The following is a 7,808-nucleotide window of genomic DNA, read 5'->3' as shown; positions in this document are numbered from 1 at the left end:
TAAATAACATGCCATTAAGCAATGAATGGGGTCAACTAAAAAAATACATGGAGGCAGGGCGGCGGTGGTGGCCGCCTAGAGCGCATGAGCCAGTGGCTCTTTCCGCTCTCCCACGGGTCTCCGCCTTCTGCGGAGCCTCCGCCTCCTCCTCTGTTGCGCTTCCGGCTTCCTCCTCCTCAGGCTACTCTCAGCGCATGCGCCCATCGGCTCAGTTATGGCGACCTGCAGCCCCATCGTTGTGGTTAGTGATGATGAACCAGGTTATGACCTAGATTTATTTTGTATACCTCATCATTACGCTGAGGATTTGGAAAAGGCGTTTATTCCTGGTGGACTAATTATGGACAGGACCTAGCGTCTTGCCCGAGACGTGTTGAAGATGGGTGGCCATCACATGGTAGCCCTCTGTGTGCTCAAGGGGGGCTATAAATTCTTCGCGGACCTCCTGGATTACATCAAAGCACTGAACAGAAATAGTGATGGATCCATTCCTATGACTGTAGATTTCATCAGACTGAAGAGCTACTGTAATGACCAGTCAACAGGGGACATAAAAGAAATTGGTGGCGATGATCTCTCAACTTTAACTGGAAAGAATGTCTTGATTGTTGAGGATATAATTGACACTGGCAAAACAATGCAAACCTTGCTCTCCATGGTCAAGCAGCATAATCCAAAGATGGTCAAGGTTGCAAGGCTGCTGGTGAAGAGGACCCCTCGAAGTGTTGGCTATAAACCAGACTTGGTCGGATTTGAAATCCCAGACAAGTTTGTTGTAGGATATGCCCTTGACTACAATGAATACTTCAGCGACTTGAATCATGTTTGTGTCATTAGTGAGACCGGAAAAGTAAAATACAAAGCCTAAAATGAGATTTCAAGTTGAGTTTGGAAGCGCCTGGAGTCCCCTTGGAATCACCAGTCCCATGTTCTAGTTCTGTGGCCAGCTGCCTAGTAGAGCTTAGTGCCTGTATCTCCTAAGAATTTTATCTGTTTTGTATTTTAGAAATGTCAGTTGTTGAATTCCTGAAGTCTTTATTTGCACTATGAACATACAGACTATCAGTTCCCTTTGGGTGGATTGTTGTTTGACTTGTGAATGAAAAATCTCTTACACCACACCACTATTGAATGAAAATAATGAAATTGTATCTGTAAGAAACATTTGAAAAGAAGATATATTAGTTTTGAATTGGTATTTTAATTTTTATATATTCAGGAAAGAACAGAAGTGATTGAATATTGACAATTATACTACTTTGTATTTAGAAGAGGAAGAAACAGTTTTCATATCAGTGACAGCATCTAAGGTATTGTGTTGGATAAGCCATATGTCCTGGAATTATTTTACTGTTCCAGTAGTATCAACTGTATTTTCTCACTTGTTCAGATGATTTCCAGTGAATTTTTGTCAACAGTTCCTTTTAAATACAAATCAGAAAATTCCAGAAAACTTTACCACATTTTGAATTCTTCAGTGTAAAAATACTTACAATAAAGGCTGTCTCTTTAAAAAAAAAAATACATGGAGACAAATGAAAGTGAAAACACAACAGTCCAAAAATCTTTGGGATGCAGCAAAAGCTGTATAGCAATACAGGCCTACCTCAAGAAGAAAGAAAAATCTCAAATAAACATCCTGACTTTACATCTAAAGGAGCTAGAAAAAGAAGAACAAACAAAACCTAAAACCAGTAGAAGGAAATAATAAAGACTAGAGAAAAATAAATGAAAAAAAAAACCTCATACAACTCAACAGCAAAAAAACAAAACAAAATAAAACAAAAACACACACACACAAAGAATCCAAATGATCCATTTACAATGGGCAAAGACCCTGAATAGACATTTTTGCAAAGAAGATACTCAAATGGCCAACAGGTGCATGAAAAACTCAATATCATGAATCATCAGGGAAATAAAAACCACAATGATATATAACCTCACACCTGTTTGAATGATTATTATCTAAAAGACAAGAGTTGACAAATGTTGGTGAGGATGTGGAGAAAAGAGAACCCTGTGCACTGTTAGTGAAAATGTAATTTGTCGGGCACTGGGGTGGCTCAGTCGGTTGAATGTCCAACTCTTGATTTCAGCTCAGGTCATAATCTCAGTTTGTGAGATTGAGCCTCCACGTTGGGCTCTGTGCTGACAGCAAGAAGCCTGCTTGGGATTCTCTCTCTCCCTTTCTCTCTCTCTGCCCCTCCCCGGCTTGTGTGTGCATGTGCTCTCTCTCTCTCTCTCTCAAAATAAATGGATAAACTTAAAAAGAAAGAAAGAAAATATAATTTGGCACAGCCCTACTCCGGACAACAGTAGAGAGGTTCTTCAAAAAATTAAAACTAGAACCACCCTATAACCCAGCAATTCCTCTTCTGGGTAATACCTGAAGAAGAAGAAATCACTATCTGAAAGAGATAATGGTACCCCCATGTTCCTTGCAGCATTGTTCACAATAGCCCAGACATGGAAAAAATCTAAGTTTCTACTGACAGATGAACAAATAAAGAAAAAGTGAAGGAAATTCTGCCATTTGTAACAACATGGATGAACCTTGAGGGCATTATGCTAAGTAAAATAAGTCAGACAGAGAAAAGCAAATACTATATGACCTCATTTATATGTGGAATCTAAAAGAAAACAAAACTGAACTCCTAGAAACAGCAGATGCATATAGGTGGTTGCTGGGAGGATGGGGGAAGTGGGTGAAGGTGGTCAAAGGGTACAGACTTCCAGTTTTAAGATAAACATGTTCTGGGGATGTAATGTACACCATGGGGACTACAGTTAACAATATGATATCATGTATTTGAAAGTTGCTTGGAGAGTAGATCTTAAAAGCTCTCACCAGACACAAACAAATCAGAACTATGTAAGGTAATGGCTGTGTTAACTAATCTTATTGTGGTAATCATTTTGCATTACATACATATGTGAAATCATCACGTTATACACCTTAAAGTTACACAGTGTGATATGTTAACTACATCTCAGTAAAGACAGTAAAATGTTTGCAAATTGGCATAGAAATTAGTACAAGTAATTTTATCTTTTCATTTATGGAATAGATTCCTTACACTTTGAAATGCCTCTCTCCTCTTCCCCCACCCCTTACTCAAATCTTAACAGAGAGTGTCGGTCATAGGAGTTATTAGTGTTTGAATTCTTTGTCGCTCCTCCTTCCAGACCCCTCCCTCTGGGAGGTTATCCATTCCTGACTCACTGATTCAGGTTTGGTCGTATGACTTAACTTGGCCATTGAAATATCAAAGAAAGTAATGCGTCCACCTTTGGGTAGGGCTCTAAGAACCATCACACAGCCTCCACCTTCTCTTCTCCTGACAAGATCAGATATGACACAATCTGAACTACTTTGTCAGCGTGGGTCCTAAAGTTAATAAGTCGGAGCCAAGCTGAACCTGCCCATGATGGACACATAGCGTGAGCAAGAAATCAATGTTCATTGGTATAAAGCTCTGAGTTTCCGGAGATCATTTGTTATTGCAGCATAACTCAAACTGACAGAAAGTGCTAAATTATTTGATATATTATGTTTATATACTATAAATATTATGAGGTGTCTGGGTGGCTCAGTTGGTTAAGCGTCCAACTCTTGCTTTCAGCTCAGGTTGTGAGATAGACTCCCGAGATGGGCATGGAGCCTGCTTACACTTCTCTCTCTCCCTCTCTTCTGCCTACGTGTGCACGCTCTCTCTCTCTCTCACATAAATAAATTAATTAAAATAAATTTTAAATATTAAAACATTATAATAATTATTTTTGAATTGCATAATAAGATCTCTAAATTTTCTGGGCTCTTAATTTTCTGGTAGAGTTCAAAAGAATGGAAATGACAACAGAGTATTCCAAGTGAGTCGGAAAATTCGTGTCACAAACCAATAATTCCCAGATTACTTTTGTCTATGAACCACACCATCAGACTGCATTTATTGCAGATCAGTCAAAGCACTCCGCAGAGCTAGAGGGGCTCTGTTATTTTATAAAAGGAACACTCAGAGAATACTTATTATTAGACTTGTCTACTCAAAGTGTGGGCTGTAAACTTTTTTTCATCGGTCTTTAGTGAGACAAGCCCAGAAATTTGGAGTAAGTGCTTAGAAGCTCTTACAGAAATTTGACATTGCCAGGACATCCAAGCTCAGGACTGGTCGAATTGTCTTGTTAAACAAGGTAACAGAAGAGTGTGTGTGCGTGCTGCCAGACTAGTGTGGTGAGTCACATGTGGCATAGTAGGATTGGTCCGCCACGTGTCAGAGATGAGTAATACATACATACACACACACACACACATACATAGACACATACATACATATAATCCTGGTCCTTCACCACAGATAGTTTGAAAAGCACAGCCCTAGAACCTGCTTGGAAATCATCACTTAAAGCAATGGGACCCCCTGGGGATACCTGGGTGGCTCAGTTGGTTAAGCATCCGACTCTTGATTTCGGCTCAAGTCATGATCTCATGATTCGTGGGATCAAGCCCCATGTTGGGCTCTGGGCAGACAGCATGGAGCCCCTCTCCTCTCTCTCTGCCCCTCCCCCGTTCATGTGTGCACACATGTGTGCTCTCTCTCCTCCCTCTCTCTCTCTCTCTCTCAAAACTAAATAAATAAGCATTTAAAGTGATGGGACACCTAACACAGGACCTGAGAAGCACAGGAACATAATACGTAAAATTGAACGGTTTTCTTGGGAAAATGCACCTTCACACTAATAGTCTTCGTGACATTTTCAGTACCACTGCAGATTTACAAAGGTAGACAGAAGTAATGACATTTCTTAATTGCCCACTGTCTGTGCAGCACTGTGTATACAGTTCTCAGGTTACCAAATGTGTGTCATCAAAAACACAAGAGAAGAGAAATCTTCCCTTACGGGCAATTTTACTCATGGGCGGCCCGGGGGTCGGGGTGGAGGAAGGGAAATCTTTCTCGGCCTTTAGAGGTTGACTTGATCTAAGAAGTAGCTCAACTGTATAATATTCTATACAAATCTGACCTATGGGTCTCTAAAACAGAAATTAAGGTGACAGAGTAAGGAGGGGAAGGAGAGAAAAATGTTAACTATGCTCAACTTTCCTTTGAGATGCTCTGATCTTTCTTTACTTCCCTTCTACCTCTACATGCCTTCTTAGCCAACCTTCTTTCCTTCTATGCTCCCCTTGACTCCCAAAATAAACTAGTCATCAAAATTACTTCATTACCTCCCTTTTCATTATAGGTAATCTCAGGTATGAAGGAAATAAACTGATCGGATTACTTTATACTCAAGTGTGGACGACTAATGGCCTCTTAATCCTCCTGGAGACATCTGTTGTTTTTAGAGAATATACATATTTAAACTCATCAACTTCAGAGGGGGAAGCACAAGAAAACGAAAAGAAAATGTTTGGAAAAATAGATGAAATTATACTAGGTCAAGGAGGCAAGATGACTTCTGAGTCACCTTCTTCCAATCACTTCCTGATTCTCACCCCTTTTGCTATTTCTTACATAAAATTTTCAAGTTTTTTTCACAGTGACTCTCAACAGTAAGAAGAATAGGGGTAGTCGTTGGTAGAAAGGAATCCTTTGTACATGAGGTGTAAGTCAGGGAGAGTCTGCATGAATGAGAACTGAGGGAGATAATACACCAATGCTTAGAAGAAAAAACATTTGAAACACCATAGATATTGAAAGCTGAAGGACACCTTGCAGATGATCTAACTCAGTGTATCTCCAAGTGTGGGACACAAAATGCCTTCAGGTACTGCCTACTGGCTTGCAAATCATTAAATGAAATGGAATCACATAGTGAAGAAATCAGTCATTTTTCAATTACTTTTCAGGTTTTTATTTTATCAAAGATAACAACTCAGCTGAGGTAGCCCTTAACAGCCCTCTAACTATTGGTTATTTTAATCAAGAGAGGAGGCCTAGGGCTCAGAGTCTCCAATAGGCAATGGTCTCCTTGTAGCATTTAATAAAATTGTTTTGTTGTCACTATTTTTTCGTTTTTTACCAAGATCTTGGAAAGCAGTATTGATTTTCAATTTGTAATTGTAATATTAAGTTTCTTTTAAAATATATTCATTTAGAAAAAAGAAAATGAGTTCAAAGAACACCTTAGGTAAATAGTGTAAGTGGTACTTCGATGTGGAAAAGAATTATGAAAGTGGTATGCATAATCCTGAAGCTGGGAGAACACCAATCTAATTTGATGAACTTCACACTTGAATTTAAAACCAATGAGGGGCGCCTGGGTGGCGCAGTCGGTTAAGCGTCCGGCTTCAGCCAGGTCACGATCTCGCGGTCCGTGAGTTCGAGCCCCACGTCAGGCTCTGGGCTGATGGCTCGGAGCCTGGAGCCTGTTTCCGATTCTGTGTCTCCCTCTCTCTCTGCCCCTCCCCCGTTCATGCTCTGTCTCTCTCTGTCCCAAAAATAAATAAAAAACGTTGAAAAAAAAAATTTTTAAAAAAATAAATAAAAATAAATAAAACCAATGAGAAAGGAATGCCTCGGAGGCTCAGTCAGTTAAGCGTCCAACTTCTGCTCAAGTCATGATCTCATGGTTTGTGAGTTCAAGCCCCACATCAAGCTCTGTGAGCCTTCCTGGGATTCTCTCTCTCCCTCTCTCTGCCCTTCTCCCACTTGGCGCTCTCTCTCTCTCAAAATAAATAAACCTTAAAAAATAAACAAATAACAATTTTAAAAATGAAACAAAACTGATGAGAGAGATACGCATGCATGTGGGGTTAACATACACGGTGTTAAGATAAAACATAAACCTGTCACTTGTAGGTAGTATAGGTAGTTAACTCCTCTGAACAGACAGACGCATTTGCAGAAACTGTAAAAGGATGTGGCCATCAGGTTAGAGCTCACAAGCTTCAGTGACACATCTCTTAGGAACCTCTGTTTCTACCTGCATATTCAACCCACAGCGTTACCAGAATCAGGGCATTTTTCCACCACTTCCTCCTATAAGACAATCCTTGGGGATTTCCCACCATTTACAGATCTTTCATGCATTTTTTGGTTTGTGACCAGAAAGAGGATAATCCTATAAGATGAATACAGAAAATTTACATATAGCATTGTATACATTTATAGAATAAATAATGGTAATAAATGGCAATTCAGCATGATCTGGATTAATTCAGATGTTGCCAGGAACTATGGACATACAGTATGCATTTACTCTGAGTCAGCATGTGAGAACTGTAACCATTAATGTAAAATAGCTTTGGTTGAGCTCAACAAATGTTTATTAAACGCCAATAATGTTTAATAAACACCAGGAATTATGCTACGTGTTAAGGAATCATGATCAAAAAGATTCAGGCCCTGCCTTCAAGGCATCCACAGTTGTATAAATTAAGAATGAGCCACAGTATATTTATGAATTTTGTCATAATTTATACAAACAGTTTTACTTTGAATTACTTTATTTAATACTTATAGAAACATTTTGATGAAAGATTTTATTGTCATCTCCATTTTATAGACAAGGAAACTTATGCTTAATCAAGTTGAATTGCCCAAGATCATTATTTGCAGTATTAGTAAGCAACAGAGAAAAGCTTTCAACGCAGGAATCCTATCTGCATATCAGTACTCTTCTGGCAATATCAGCCACCCAAAATTATTCTTCTCAGATTTCTGCTTCTGGCTGTAATGAAGTAACATGTGCTCCTGCTGAGAACAACTTGAAAAGCCGGAAAAAATACAAAGACGAAATCTATTTGAAGGCATTAAATCTATTTGACATCATTAGAAAATTGCCTTAACAGCTAGGATTTG

General features: G+C 39.2%; 1 pseudogene; it reads left to right on the top strand.

Moving 5' to 3' along the window:
- Positions 1–214: 214 nt before the first annotated feature.
- Positions 215–1,516, top strand: LOC125924546 (hypoxanthine-guanine phosphoribosyltransferase-like; annotated as a pseudogene).
- Positions 1,517–7,808: the final 6,292 nt, after the last annotated feature.

This window comes from Panthera uncia, chromosome D4 (assembly GCF_023721935.1).
Source record: "Panthera uncia isolate 11264 chromosome D4, Puncia_PCG_1.0, whole genome shotgun sequence".
Taxonomy (NCBI): domain Eukaryota; kingdom Metazoa; phylum Chordata; class Mammalia; order Carnivora; family Felidae; genus Panthera; species Panthera uncia.
The sequence above is the reverse complement of the archived record's forward strand: the minus strand, read 5'-3'. Positions and strand labels throughout refer to the sequence as shown.